Genomic DNA, 13,793 nt, shown 5'->3' on the forward strand with positions numbered 1-13,793 from the left:
TACAAAAGGGATAAAAATACAGCTTAGCATGTGATGCTGTGGACGAGAATGCAGTGGGAAAACGCACCGTGCAATTAAACTGGTATAGAGGTTATTCGCGCTATTACCTTGTAAACATAAACCTTATTTCACGCAGAGAAACAACAAAGTCCAGTATTCGACCGTGCGAAAACTCCCTTCAGCCGGAGGCGAAACACACAAACAACGAGGGCGGCTCTCCAACGAATCTACCTTCGTTATCGCTACAGCGCCGCTCTCCCCCGGCGCATTGATTGCCGGCGGCGTTTGTCAGTTCTCGCTCCATACAGATGCCGACGGCGGTCGACACGGAAGCGACATCGCGTCACGGCGACGCGCAGCTTCTTCCCGCAGCTGCTGTTACTGTCGTACTTGTTAGACTCGGAAGCCCTTTCAAACATTTGCTGCCCGATGATCAGTGTCCTCCGTGCTGTCTCATCTGCCGCCGCTGCACGACGCCCGATCGCACACAGTCGCGGCGGCTCGGGGTGGGAAGACGCGTCTTCGGCGGGGGGACAGTTCGAGGCACACCGCGGTGTGCGACCTGTCGCGCCAGAAGCGTCCCAACTCCTGCCGATCAGTCGAGGGCTTTTTTTAGGCGCGCTCCACCGCCTCCAGAGAAGGACGCGCAAGCGCCCATCACCAAAAGCGCATGCAACAGAGCACGCCGCAGAAGCGCGGCCGACCGACCGGCCGGCGGCGGCGCCACTAGCGGAGGACACCCCGGGTGTCTCCCAACGGTCATTGTGTCTGCCGCGAGCGCGTGTCGGGGTTCGTTTCAGCGCCAGAGAGGGAAAGGACGCAGCGAAAGGTACACGGGACACGGAGAAGGCTAGGGGGCGGAAGGGGGCAGAAGGCGAGAACGCCTCGGGTCGAACGACGACTTCGCCGCAGTCCATCACGGCTCCCGCCCCTTTGTGGCTTCTGCCGCTCAGCGGGACTTCTTGGCCCCAAAGCGAACCGCCGACCATCAGCTGCTTCAGCGGGGCGCGCGACTAGCGGGACACTTTCCGGGTAAACTGTCTGGCCCCGGCGCCGCCGCCGAGAACCTGGCTTCGCGAGCACCGCCACCACAATCATCGTCATCATCATCACACCATCATCACCGCCACCTTGCGGGCGCCGCCGTCCGTGTGACAAGTGGACCGTTTCTGGGGAACTGCATGCGTGCACGCCCGCGGCGCCGGTGGCAAAGCAGGGCGACCCCTGGACGCGGTGGCATGGACTTTGCGGGTCTTCCGCGAAGACACATGCACACAGCCATGCAGCGGCCGATGCGGTGCGGAAGCCATCGGCCACGCTTTAAGAGAGAGGATTCGGCTCTGGGCACCATTCGTCATGCGGTCGCCGCCAGGGCGGCGCGGGTCTTTTCTCTGAAGACAGCGGGGTGTCCGGCCGCCGAACAATGGCCTCGATGCATGTACTCGGCCCGCGCATGGCTGGGCGCGATAACCTTCCTCGCGGCGGCTCCTCGGTTACGCACAAGTGGATGCGAGCGGAGCTGGGCGCACACTGCGTTGAACTTGTTGACGGATAGGTAAGCACGGTGGCTGCGCGGATAGATTCGAGCAGTAGCGCGAGATTTTTCCTACACGAATAGTTTGCCGTCTCCACGGATGCGAGGCTATGCGCAGAAAGTGGCTTCATTCTCCGAAAATTTCTTTCGCTTCAGTGATCGAACCGAAGACTTCCGTGCTGCCAGAATTCCCGGCTGGTGCCAGCGTTCCCCGCTCTGCTGAAATACTTCATCACCTGACTGAGCTTGCAGACCTCCCGGTTGCTTTGCAGTTCAGGGCACAGAGAAGCAAAAAAATAAACACACTGGAACTGGTAAAATTGAAACTACCATGTATGTCGGCCTTATTGTCGGATTAAACCTCACTGAAGGTTGCACGACTTCCGTGGCATGCACGACTAGATCATGGCCACAGTAATAGTAAAGCATTCTACCGGTCGCCAACCTCTACGCGTGCGAGGCCATAAATTATAGCTCGTATTTCTTTTCTGGAATGAAAGTCGCAAGAACGAAAGTTCGGCGCAGTAGAAATGGGCATGATTCCTGTACTTCCTTCCTGCTCACCCAGATCGACTCACAAGGACCGACAGCTGTTTCCAGAACACGGTTGCCATTATAATTGAAACCCACAGGTTACCAAACACGTCTACATAAAAGAAAATACGTTCCGAGGGCGCGCTTCGGCTCCCGTGTTCACACTGAGGCCAACGAGTGTCATATTCCAGGTTGTTACAGCACTCACAGATCACCTGGTCGCACTGATGTTAATAAGACTACTACAAGAAACTGATCTTTCAGAAACGGTGCCTTAGCCCCCGAAACGTCATTTCTTGTTTCTAAATGTGTTGGTCAGTGCCCCGTGAATTTCACTTATGCTCAACTACCGTAGTTATACCTGAACATGTAGCATGCAGCCTGATAAGACAATCGGCTAAATTAGCGCAACTTTAGCATGACGCAGGGTTTTGCCGCTATATATGACATTCCGCTTCATGTTATGCCTCAAGGCAGTCCTTTTCCGTCGACTAACGAAACATACCGCTTATACCTTCAGATGCCCTGAAATTCACAACCTATCGCCAGACTTGTGCACCCTGCACACTTGAGCTTATGGGTGTCGGCGCTGATCGAGTCGACCTGCGCAAAGTCAGCCGCCCGTTGTTTACCAGTAACAAATATACAGCGGCTGCGTCCGCGATTACTTCCGTAGGCAAGATTCAATACGCATATGGACACAAAGAAGACACGGTACTTCCTCAGGCATGATTGAACAAGAAAACGCGACATAAGCAGCATTGCGTTGTGCGCTTTTTTTTACACAGCCATTGGTTCAATCATGCTGGCTGAAGTAAAAACAGAATCAACAAGGCCACAAAACAAAAAAAGAAACTGGATGCGCAGGTACGCGGACCCCTGGAATTCAGCGCGACACACAGGACGAGAGCGCAGCGCTCGTGAACATTCTTTCCTCGCCTTCTTCTCTTGTGTCTCGATTCAAGATGCCAGCTATACCTCGGCTGTGTGCCCCTTATATTCCGCAAGAGCAGTACCAGGGCACACCAGGCCGAAAATTAATTCACCCACACCGGAGCAGTGGGAAGCTGTGTTGTCCAGCTCGCAGCTCGAACGACCCATATAGAGACGAGCAGTAGAGCTCTGAACTAGGGGCCCCGACCACACTCTAAACACAAATACGCCTGTATGGGAGTAAAACAGCGTAAGTTGTCGTCTAGCGCACTCCATTTTTACTCCTTTCTGTTTCGAGTGGCTGCCTTAGCAGACTTTCATTATTTTAGGCAAATAAGAAGCTTTACATTCATTCATTCATTCATTCATTCATTCATTCATTCATTCATTCATTCATTCATTCATTCATTCATTCATTCATTCTCTACCAGCCGATCTTTCATCAAACTCCTTCACGGCGGCTTTACCGCGAAAGAAACACGCAGCACCATACAGCAACAATTACGCGACCGCAACCAGACTGCTGCGAGCAACGATTCCAAGAGAGCTCGCTCCGTGAGCCGACGTATTTGCCGAGATGCTCGTCAGCATCGCTCCTGAAAAAGGCGACGATAGGAGAGAATAACGAGCGCCGAAGTGCTCGGCAAGAGCGGCACCACCGCGGGGACGCTTGCAGCAAGTATATACACACACGAAGCGCGAGAACCGGTCTCAAAAGCGAAGGCCGATCGGCGACCGCTGCCCATAACAGTTCAAGATCACGAGCCCTGAATCACTGCCAAATGCGCGTGTGGACGAAGAAAGGACGCGCTTTCGCCACTGCTCTCCGCAACCGAGCAATGCGGGCGCACTATATCACGCGCTTCCTGTTAACGGCCACTAAACTGGAACGCGAGCTGGTGAGCCGAGATGACAGGACAAGGAAAATCGCACGAAGCCTCTGTTATATGAGCACAGAGCACCAATGCGTCTAACTTGGCCAAAGACAATGCGCGACAGGTTCCCGTAGTGCTACGAAGCGGCTCCGGTAAGTTTTTAGTAGTAATCAGGTGCTTACTACAGTTCACGATTTAAGTCAAAGGCTTCAGACTAGCCTGTTTGTGATAGGCACATGTCCTGCTGCGCGCCTTATTAGCCACTTTCTTGTTTTAGATCAAGCAGTTCAATTTAGGTGCCATAAGCGCTCAAGCACTTTACTATGTTCACTTTAAGCATGACCACCACTGTACATGCATCTCCACTGAAGCTTCTGTTTCGACCGGGATATCCGCTCCATTCGCTTGCTGGTATACACAGAAATCTCTGCCCGTAGACGTCAGCAGCATGCATGCAGTAACGGACCGCTGATGAAAACGCTCTGAAAAACGCACCCTGCTGCCCCGCTATAGCCTATAAGGTAGCGCCCGGCTCAGTAACGGTACGCGCTGCGCTTCCGCACGCTTTCAACCCTCGGTGTGTTCTTCCCTACATGCTCGCAGCAGCGATGCCGGAAGAAGAAGAGAGGGGCCATTGTGGACCACAATCACTCTTCTCGGCTGCTCGATAAGCGTCCGCCGCGCGTCGTCCTCGCGGACCCCACGCGACTGTTGCGCCCTCCGAGGAGCGCATATCGGTCCGGCGAAAGCCGAGAATATGGCGGGAGGGCAGCAAGCAAACGCCGCGGGTGGGACGCCTCCTCCGCTGACGCGACGCGCGATCCATCGGGAGAGCGGAATCCACCGCTTGCGCCCGCGACCATCGTGCTCTCGGTGCAAGCGTGTGAGTATAGTGTGGGCATGTGCGAAAGGATGTTTTTGTTTTTTTCTTTCCTTTTCCTCCTCTTCAAAAGCATCGCGCTATATAGGCGGTGGCCGAGGGCACTCAGCGAGCAAGAATTCGCCCTGCGCAGGCGGGGTGGCGGTGGTGCAGCAGTAAGGCGCGCGATCGGCACGTGAATCGGGCGTATGCGCGCCCGCGTGCTGTGATGAATGAATTTCGGCCCGGGGAGTCGGTCCGGGTGATCTATTACGCATCGCAGGCCACTCAGTCGCTCGCGCGCGGCCGCCGCGTCCTCCCTCCGGAAGCGGATATCGATTCTGCGGCGCGCTCCGAAGGCAGCGGAGGAGGCAGGCTGCCCGCCGCGGGACTGCGCTTGCCTGGCGCGAAGCCCTCTGCATCTGGAGGCGCACATCGGCGGTTATGAAACGTCCAGCGGGTAGAAGACGCGGTCGAAAGGTCGCTGCGCGCTGGGCAATGCCAGAGCGCACTTCATTAATTCCGCGGTGTCACAAGAACAGCGTAATGAGTCCCTTGTGCAAGGTACCACCTTTCAACGTTTTCAAGAGTCTTTTTCAAGAGCCCTTTCCAAGAGTCTTCAGGACACACACAGCTTGCCTCTGAGCCGTTTAATGCAGCACGTATACGGAAGCCCTAAAGATCAAAATGCCTCGAAGAAGGACAACAGTTCTCATCGCCGTTCAAAAACATTTAGAGGTTGTGGGGTGCCATAATGGCTACAGCGGTGTACATGCGCCTGGTACAGCTCTCAAAACAAGTACAACTTCGCATTTAGCTGTTTAGATCCCGTGGGCGTGGAGTTACGGATCACAGGATCCATGTAACAGTGCACTGTAATCGGAATCTTTCTGCTTGGTGTTTTTCCACAAAACTTGCGCTTTATACTTGATGGACTAACGCGATGAAACTTAAAAACGCTGCGTGCTAGCTGTCTGCTCTCTTCTGGGCACGATTACAGGATTACGGCGGCAGTGTTGCTATTCTGCGATTTCGTATAGAACTCAGCACGGCATACAAACAAAGAGCTGAAGACCGGAAGCTTGCCGGAATGAAAAGAAAATGAGACTTGAAACAGTAACTGTTTGATCAGTGAGCACTTTCAAGAGACTTTTAGGTGGGAAGGCTGATTACCAACAACCAAAGAAAACTAAGGCAAAATGAAAAAAAAAAAAGAAACATACAAGCCGTGCCCATTAGCCATTCGCGACCTCCTGAGATCGCAAAACTCATTCGCCCGAGCAATGTGTACTTTCGCCCCATTCCACACGCAACTTTGTTAACAACAACTTCCTAACCAGTAGCAAATGGTTTATTCATAATTTTCAGTCAGATGAGGCATCTGTGCTGCATTTTCGATGCGAAGGGCGCAATATTTAACAGCACTTCTGACAGATACTCTCGACTTATGTGCCGGCATGTGAGTTTTTTCTGCTATTTCAACTTCTCAAACAAGGACAGCGGTATTTTCTGCAAAATATTCTTTTTATATGACATCTGAACAACATTCTCGATATACTGTGCTCATTAGCACTATTCATATTCAGGTGAAATTTTTGACTGCCTTGCAAGGGTTACCGTCATCGTGACTTTCGTGTAATGACATTAGATCACGACGTGCAGCACCAACTCTGACTATAAAGGCATTAACAAACTCAAGGCCTTAAGCATTTGCTGCCATATATTGTGCGTGTGTGGCACGGGTATAGGACAAAATTGCACACACAAAATAACAGAGTGGACAGAGTATTGTCAAGCCGCAAAGGAGCAGCTTTTTCGCCGCCACCATTTTTTATCACCTGTATTCGAGTGGTGAAATAATAAACCCCGATTGATTGAATGACTTTCATCGAGATCCCATGGCGAAACATCTCTGTACCACTTTTATGTTTCAAGCATTCAATGCTTTTAGCTCCAGTTCTCGACAAAATCAGGCGAAGTAGTCCGGGAACCGCGGCGGCAGGAGAGAACATGGCTTGGAGCCGGAGAGCATATGACGCCGAAAAAGAGGGAGGGAGCACACGACAAACAACCTAAAGCGAATTTAGCGAAATTTTCTCTACGAATGCTATATGCGGCTTGGTGCACGCTATTGCACCACTCTCTCTAAATTTGTGGGATCTGTATATAAAGTCGAACCTCGATATAACGAAAAGGTTTGTAACCGGAAGCTTGGCCAACACTGGCTACAACGAATCAATCGCCGGACCCCTTCAACTTCGTTCAAGCGAGGTCCAACTGTAATATGTAGTTCAGAAGTGCAAGATGCCGGGCTAGTTGGTACTGCATAATGAAATAAAACAGCGCAAGGGACGGGACGAAACACGAAGGAGCAAAACACCGACACGGGCGCTGGCTAACAACTGAAATTTTATTTCGTTTTTATCGTTTTTACCCTTGGACGTGATTACACTGTTTCGGTGATTGTGCAGGATCGCCTTGGACCCCCCCCCCCTTCTTTATACCTTATATATGTGTCCTGGATCGAAGTAAAATTTCAGTTGTTAGTCAGCGCCCGTGTCTGTGTTTTGCTCCTTCGTGTTTCGTCCCGTCCCTTGCGCTGTTTTATTTCATTATGTAATATGTACACGAGGACACCGGCAAATGAAAAAGCACTCACTGACGTGTGGCGCTATGCGTGAACAGCATACATTGCAAAGGGAAGCCAGGGTGGCGCTTCCACCCCCCTCCCCCACCTCCTCCTCTCAGTCTCTCAGTTTTGCAGTACAAAGCTTTCTGACGATGCCCTTGGCTGCGACTTGATAAGAGCCTATAATCGCAAGCCTCCTGGGGCTTGTTCATCCTGAGTGTCGAACCTAAATGAACACTTACGGATTACACACACACTTACATACTCACACTTACGGATTACAAACATTGTGTAATGCCTACCAGTCTCTTATTCAGATTGCTTTAGAAAGTTATAGTGTGTCTGTATTTAAGAAAAAACCGAAGATTCTCCCCCCCCTCCCCCCTTCCCCGTTAACTTTCAGCTACCTCTGTATACTTAGTTTTTTGAGTGTTTGTTTGTCTTCCTTTTTTTTACCTGAATGTGCATATTATGACATGTTTTGTTTATTGTTAATTGATATTTATTATTGTCTGTCATTAACTATTTTCTATTGTGATAATGTTGCTCGTTGTTTTTTCTCTTTTGTCCATTCGGCCACCATTTCCATGATGTGTGAATTGAGGTGTAGGCCTTGTCAGGAGGCATGCTTGGTCATCCTCTTTAGCCTCACCTCGAGGGTATATTGTACATAATATGGCCAAATAAACATACTAAACTTCTGTTTCACTCACTGTCTATCTTAGGCGAGTTCGTAGGGCTGTCTGGTTACTTGTAGGCATTGATTTCGATAAAGCAAGATGATGCCAGTATTGGAGGATATCCCATATTTACTGCAAAGCACCGAGGAACGCAAAAAAGGGAGAAATTTCAAGATTGGAGGAAAAGCCACTGTCCTTGGCCAGTTGTCCAGCGTCATCGTGCTCATGGCAGCCAATGAAAACTCTACACACGTTCCCGAGTATCCCCGCATTGCATCAAGCGTGCTCTTTAGTTCCTTCTCACGGGGTGACTACTACGGGAGGCCCCTCTCTCACTCCATGCATTACCCTCTTCCCCTTACCCAGTGTCGGGTGGCTACGCCCCTGCTGGCCCCGGCGCGTTCAGACACTGCACGCACTGAGCGGGGCCGAGCGGCGGCGGCGGCGCCTCGTGACGCTCCTCTGGGCGACTGACGCGCCGGTCACGACGCGGCCCGATCGGTCGCAGCTCGGGCCGTAATTAATCGTGTCCGCGCGCACGACCCCGCGAGAGCAGGATGCGCGCGCCCAGCGTCGCCACAGTTCCCTCCTGCGCCACCTGTGCCAGCTGGGGGGAAGCCGGGCTGGGAAACAGAGGAAAGGACGCGACGCCATGTTAACGTCCCACCGTTGCTATAGCGAAGGTATACGGTCGATTCGTCCAGCGCGACAGTTTCTATCACCTTGTCGTGAGCCTCTGCGGGAACATCTGCGACTGTGTCTGTGCGTGTCCCTTTATGTTCTATTCGCGCGCGTGTGTGCCTTTACGTGTATGGTAACACACATGAGCTCCAGGTCACAACTGGGTACGGGGCTTCGAAAAAAAAAAAAGATGTTTTTGAGGAAAGGAAATGCCGCACTCGGTAGACACCTCAACAGCACCGTTAGGGAAGAAATGAAAGATGGAGTGAAAGAAAGAAGAATGAGGTGCGTAGTGGAGGGCTCCGGATTAACTTAGACCACCTGGAGTTCCTGTCTACGCTTGTGAGATGGAGGGATGATTACAAGGAAAGAGCCAATTTTCACGCTGGACACCTGACCCGCACAGTGAAGGAAAGAATGAAGAAGGTGGCGACAAGAGGAGCGGAGAGAAGGAGTCACCGTAATAGAGGACTCCGGATTAACTTAAGCCGCCTATAGGGTTCTCTAACATACACTGACAGTGCGCGGCAGACCTGTGCTTTTTGTATTACGCCTCCATCGAAATGCGGCTGCCGCAGCCGGATCCCGCGACGTCGCGGGGCCGCTGGTCAGCAGCTGAACCACCACGGCGGATCTTCCCCGCAATATTCTCTTGCATTGTGTGTGTCAAGCCTCAACGTGCCGACGAAGCATGTACAAGGCAACCATACTGTAGGGCCAAATACGGGACGAAATGCCACTTCTGAGCTATTTTGAGAGGTCACAGGTTCTCCTGGGTCAGAAAGAGTTGGCAGGGCCTAGCACTGCGTTAAAAGAGTGATGACACTGATTTGGCGATGACCACCACCAAAGACAGAAATGAAGGAATGCCGCAAAGAGTGTGACCCTGTGGCGGTTAACTCTGCCGTGAAATACCACTTACTTCCGCATTAAGATTAAATCTTGATTCTTCAAGCTACTGTCTACAGCTACAGTAACCATAATGAACGATTTGCTTCTCAGTCGAATAATGGCGCCTGAAGCTCGAAATTTCCGTAAGGCAAGGAGAATCCTTGTCCCTACCTTCCAAGACGTTTTGGCCTTTACGGAAGCCGTAACGTCTCTACTATCCGAGCAAAAAGCAAACCGTGCAGCCTGGTTACTTCTGGCAAAGACGCTACGTACTACGCTCATTAAAAAGTTTCTCTCCCTCCTTCCTTCCCTCCCTCCTTCCTTCTCTCCCTCCTTCCGTACAAACCACGAAAGCTACGACAGCAATTTCCTGCGTTGCTTCGATGTCTTCCGTCTATTGTCGCTTCTGCTATGCTGGCCTCCACATTTCACCACAGTGTGCTGCGGGCACTTCATTTACCTCTTTTTTTTTTTTTCCCCCTCTCGATGATGGACATTACGGGCCATATTCTTCCGTGCCTTGCTTCTATACCGGAGATAAGCAATAAGAGCGCCGGAGCTGCCTCGCCCTCGGCCCTCGTGATGCCGTGGCATGTATATGCGGCCGCGCTGGGTGTATTAACACCATGTTTGGGGAGCGTCAGGAATGTCGCGGCGTCCTTGCCGGGAGAGAGCGGTGCGCGCTCTCGGTCCCGGCCGCGGTTATACGGTCGACGGGGGCCGCGTCATTGGCGCCGCTGCTGCCGACGACGACGAGACAGGCACAGCGCGCGCGCCCTGCGTGGATCGCGCGAGAGAGGAGCGCCGAGCTTTTGATGGTCTCGTAAAACGCGTGCCGCCGGCGCTCGCAGCGCGCCGATAATTGCCGCCGGGGCCCGGGCGGCTGTTGCGCGCGTCCCCGCCTTCGGGAGATGGCCGCCCGTCTTTGTCGCACCTGCCGCGCGGCGCAAGAGGCTCGTAAAGCAGACCCCCCCTCCTTCTTCGGGCGGCGGCGCCCGGCGATTCTTTTATGACGTCTTCATTGTTCTGCGCTCGATCGAGGCATTTCGCGAGACAAAAAGCGCCCTTCGGTTTTCGGACTTGAGGCGGCGGTCCCTTGGACAGGAAGGAGAACCGGCGGTCGTCTCGTGCACGCACCCATGAGGTGGCCAGAGAGGACGCCCAAGAATTCCGCGTCCCGCCGCCCAGCTAGCGAGCTAAAGACCACTGTGTGGTCCAAGCGGTGGAAGCGCAGGCCTCCAGTTGATGCTTGCTGCCACCAGTAACGCGATTCAAAATACCGAAGGCTGCAACAAGTTCGAAACTCGCGTTCAGTGCGATACGTGGAATTAGTGCCATGAGACGTCCAGCGCACCCATAAAAGCTGCAACCTCAAAGGGCGTCCAGCATGCCTCACTAAGTTGAAATCATATAGGTGTCCAGTGCGCCCCATAGGAGTTGCATTCCCACGGGATGTCTACTGCAGCTCACAGGAATGGTAATGGTATGGGGCGTCCAGTGCGCCCCCTAGAGGAAGTGCATTTTTATGGGGCACCTCGCACTGAAATCGTAGTCTTATGGAGCGTACAGGGCACTTCACAGGAATCACTTCCGTGCAGCGACCGGTGCGCCTTATGGAATGGCAATCTCATGGTGCATCCAGTGCGCTTCGCAATAATCTCACGGAGCTTCCAATGCGGCCCATGAGATCGCAGTTCGATTAAACGCACGGGGGCACAACAGAAGCGGAGACTCCTCAGTAAGACCCAAAACCTGAAGGTAAAGTGACGATAGCCTTGGAGGTTTTCGCGCGAAATCCGAAACAAAAAACGTGGTTGTTCCTATTTCTGCTCATTTGACAAGATCTTCTGGTTCCAATATTGGGCGGCCGAAAGGACCTGCGATGAAATAAATCAAACAGTACATGCAGTACCTCTCAGCTCCTTCCTTTAAACACCTCCCGGCCTCATACTGGTAGTTCGTGATCAGGTTTTTCGCGAATAATTAGCCTTGCAAGCGAAATCTTGAAGGCGATAAACAGTTTCCGGAAAGAGCACAGCGCAAGATAACAACACCTGTATCTGAGAGTATACAGCTGATAACTATTTACTCCCACGCAAAATAAAACGCAAACAATGAATACCAGTGGCAGCGATCGGTCACGCTTAACTCTGAGAACGAAATAGGTCCGTATGGGAAGACTGGAGCAGAAATATATGCGGGCAAAAAGTTTGAATGATTTCAGCCATTTCACATCAGGCTGGCATTCGCCCAACAAGAAATGCGGTCGAAAATTACGTTTTCTTAAACACGGTATACCATGCATAAGCAGATTTTGGCACATGCACTTTCCTCTCGATGCAGTGTATAGCACGAAAGACATACTATTTCGAAGCTGAATGGTCTGCAAGCAATCGCTTCAATGCCATCACCACCTTATATATCGCGAGAGCCGTACGGGTACAAGTACATTTCCTCTGCGACTGTTATCTTGTCATTGGTTTTTCATTTACTTTTTTTTTAATTCCCTACTGTTTCAAAAACAGCGACCCCGGCAGCGGCGGTTGAATTTCTTTGGAGGAGAAATTCCAGAGGCCCGTGTACTGTGCGATGTCAGTGCACGTTAAAGAACCCCAGGTGGTCGAAATTTTCGGAGCCCTCCACTACGGCGTCTCTCATAGCCTTAGCTGCTTTGGGACGTTAAGCCCCATAAACCATAAACCAACCATAAAAACAGCGACCCAGCGAAAGCGGAAACGCATAAGCTTCGTGCTAGGGACGCAGTATACTTTGCCTCACTATTTGCTGGCACTAATAAGGGATGTCTAGCTGACCTGTAATCACGACAAGGATTCTCAAAGCCGGTCACACTTCAACACGGTGTGCTACTACCCGACACTTTTCTCGCCCTATATACCAGGCTATCATCACAATTGCAGGCATAACTGTTACGAAGCATTACGTGCGAGATGATTCGTAACAGTTATGACACTTTTCTCGCCCTATATACCAGGCTATCATCACAATTGCAGGCATAACTGTTACGAAGCATTACGTGCGAGATGCTCTATACATTTAAGCCTCTGATTTGCTCACGACAGCTGTAACTTTCACTTGAGCGAGACAGAGTATAACGCGTTTGCAAAAGCTACAGATCCTGCGGCCTTCCCTTCATTAATTGCACTCACTATCTATTTATTATCAACAAACGAAATCAAATGGTCGCATGCATAGCCAGCCCAGCAGTCTTCGGAAGCACCTGAGCAGCCTTATCAAGCTCAGCCGCCCTGTGACGTCACCAGGTCGGGAACCCAGTGGGGACGGCAGAAGACGAAGGGTTACCACGAGCGTCTCCCGTCCACGCTTCTTGCATGGTCTGCACGCCCAGTGTCCACAACCCTCGCGGAACGAGCGGCGGCCCTTAAATGGAGCCCGCTTATCGAAAGCGAGATGAGACCGCGGCGCGGGGCGACAAGGTAATAACTTAGGCCCGTAACAACAGGGCAACTCGTCGCGGAGCGCAACCGCTTCGCAAGGAAGGATGGAAGAAGCAGCAGCCCCGGGGGCCTCGACGACGCATCGGCGGCTGCTCCGTTGGGCAACGGCGCGCCGCTCCGAGGCGGAGAAGAAGCAGGAAGGGGGGACGGCGGCCGCGGCTCACGAACCGGACTGCAGCGTCGTCGCCGCACATCCGGCTTGGGCCGCCCGGGCGCCGATGCGACCAGCGTCGCCCGCCGGGTCGTCGTTCCCGGCGCACGCACGGACTCCTCCTCAGCGGGGGTCACGCGCCGGCCGCCGCCTCGCGTGTATACTACGATACGTTCGACGCCGCCGGCGGGAAAAGCTCACGGGCGCCTGCGGCGACGTGCGTAAGCGCAATGCGCATACTGCGGAAGGGGTGCGAAGACAAAACTTTTTAAGCGCGAAATGCTTTCTCAACCCCATTGGGTACTATTTTGGGGCTATGTCTCGCAGTTCTTCCCTCATCGGTCATATCCGAAGAGGAACCAGAAAAGGTTCACGTAACGCTGGCCTTCCTCGAATTGGAAGAGCTCGCTATTTGATATAAAAACCAGGTGATCTGGCCACTCAGCCTATATGAGCCACATGCTAACGGAGAATTCGAAGCTGGTTGCGCCTGGGTAGGGGCGGATTTATGACCATATCTTCGGGGGAGCCTAACAGAGAGGGTTCAGCT

The 13,793-nt window shown here is 52.5% G+C and overlaps 1 protein-coding gene across 1 annotated transcript in view; it reads right to left on the minus strand.

Moving 5' to 3' along the window:
• LOC149364759 (zinc finger protein basonuclin-2-like) overlaps positions 1-13,793 on the minus strand; it is a 202,009-nt gene that overhangs the window by 63,731 nt on the left and 124,485 nt on the right. The window lies entirely within an intron of this gene.

This window comes from Amblyomma mixtum, chromosome 2 (genome assembly GCF_055824585.1).
Source record: "Amblyomma mixtum isolate Tamu chromosome 2, ASM5582458v1, whole genome shotgun sequence".
Lineage (NCBI taxonomy): Eukaryota > Metazoa > Arthropoda > Arachnida > Ixodida > Ixodidae > Amblyomma > Amblyomma mixtum.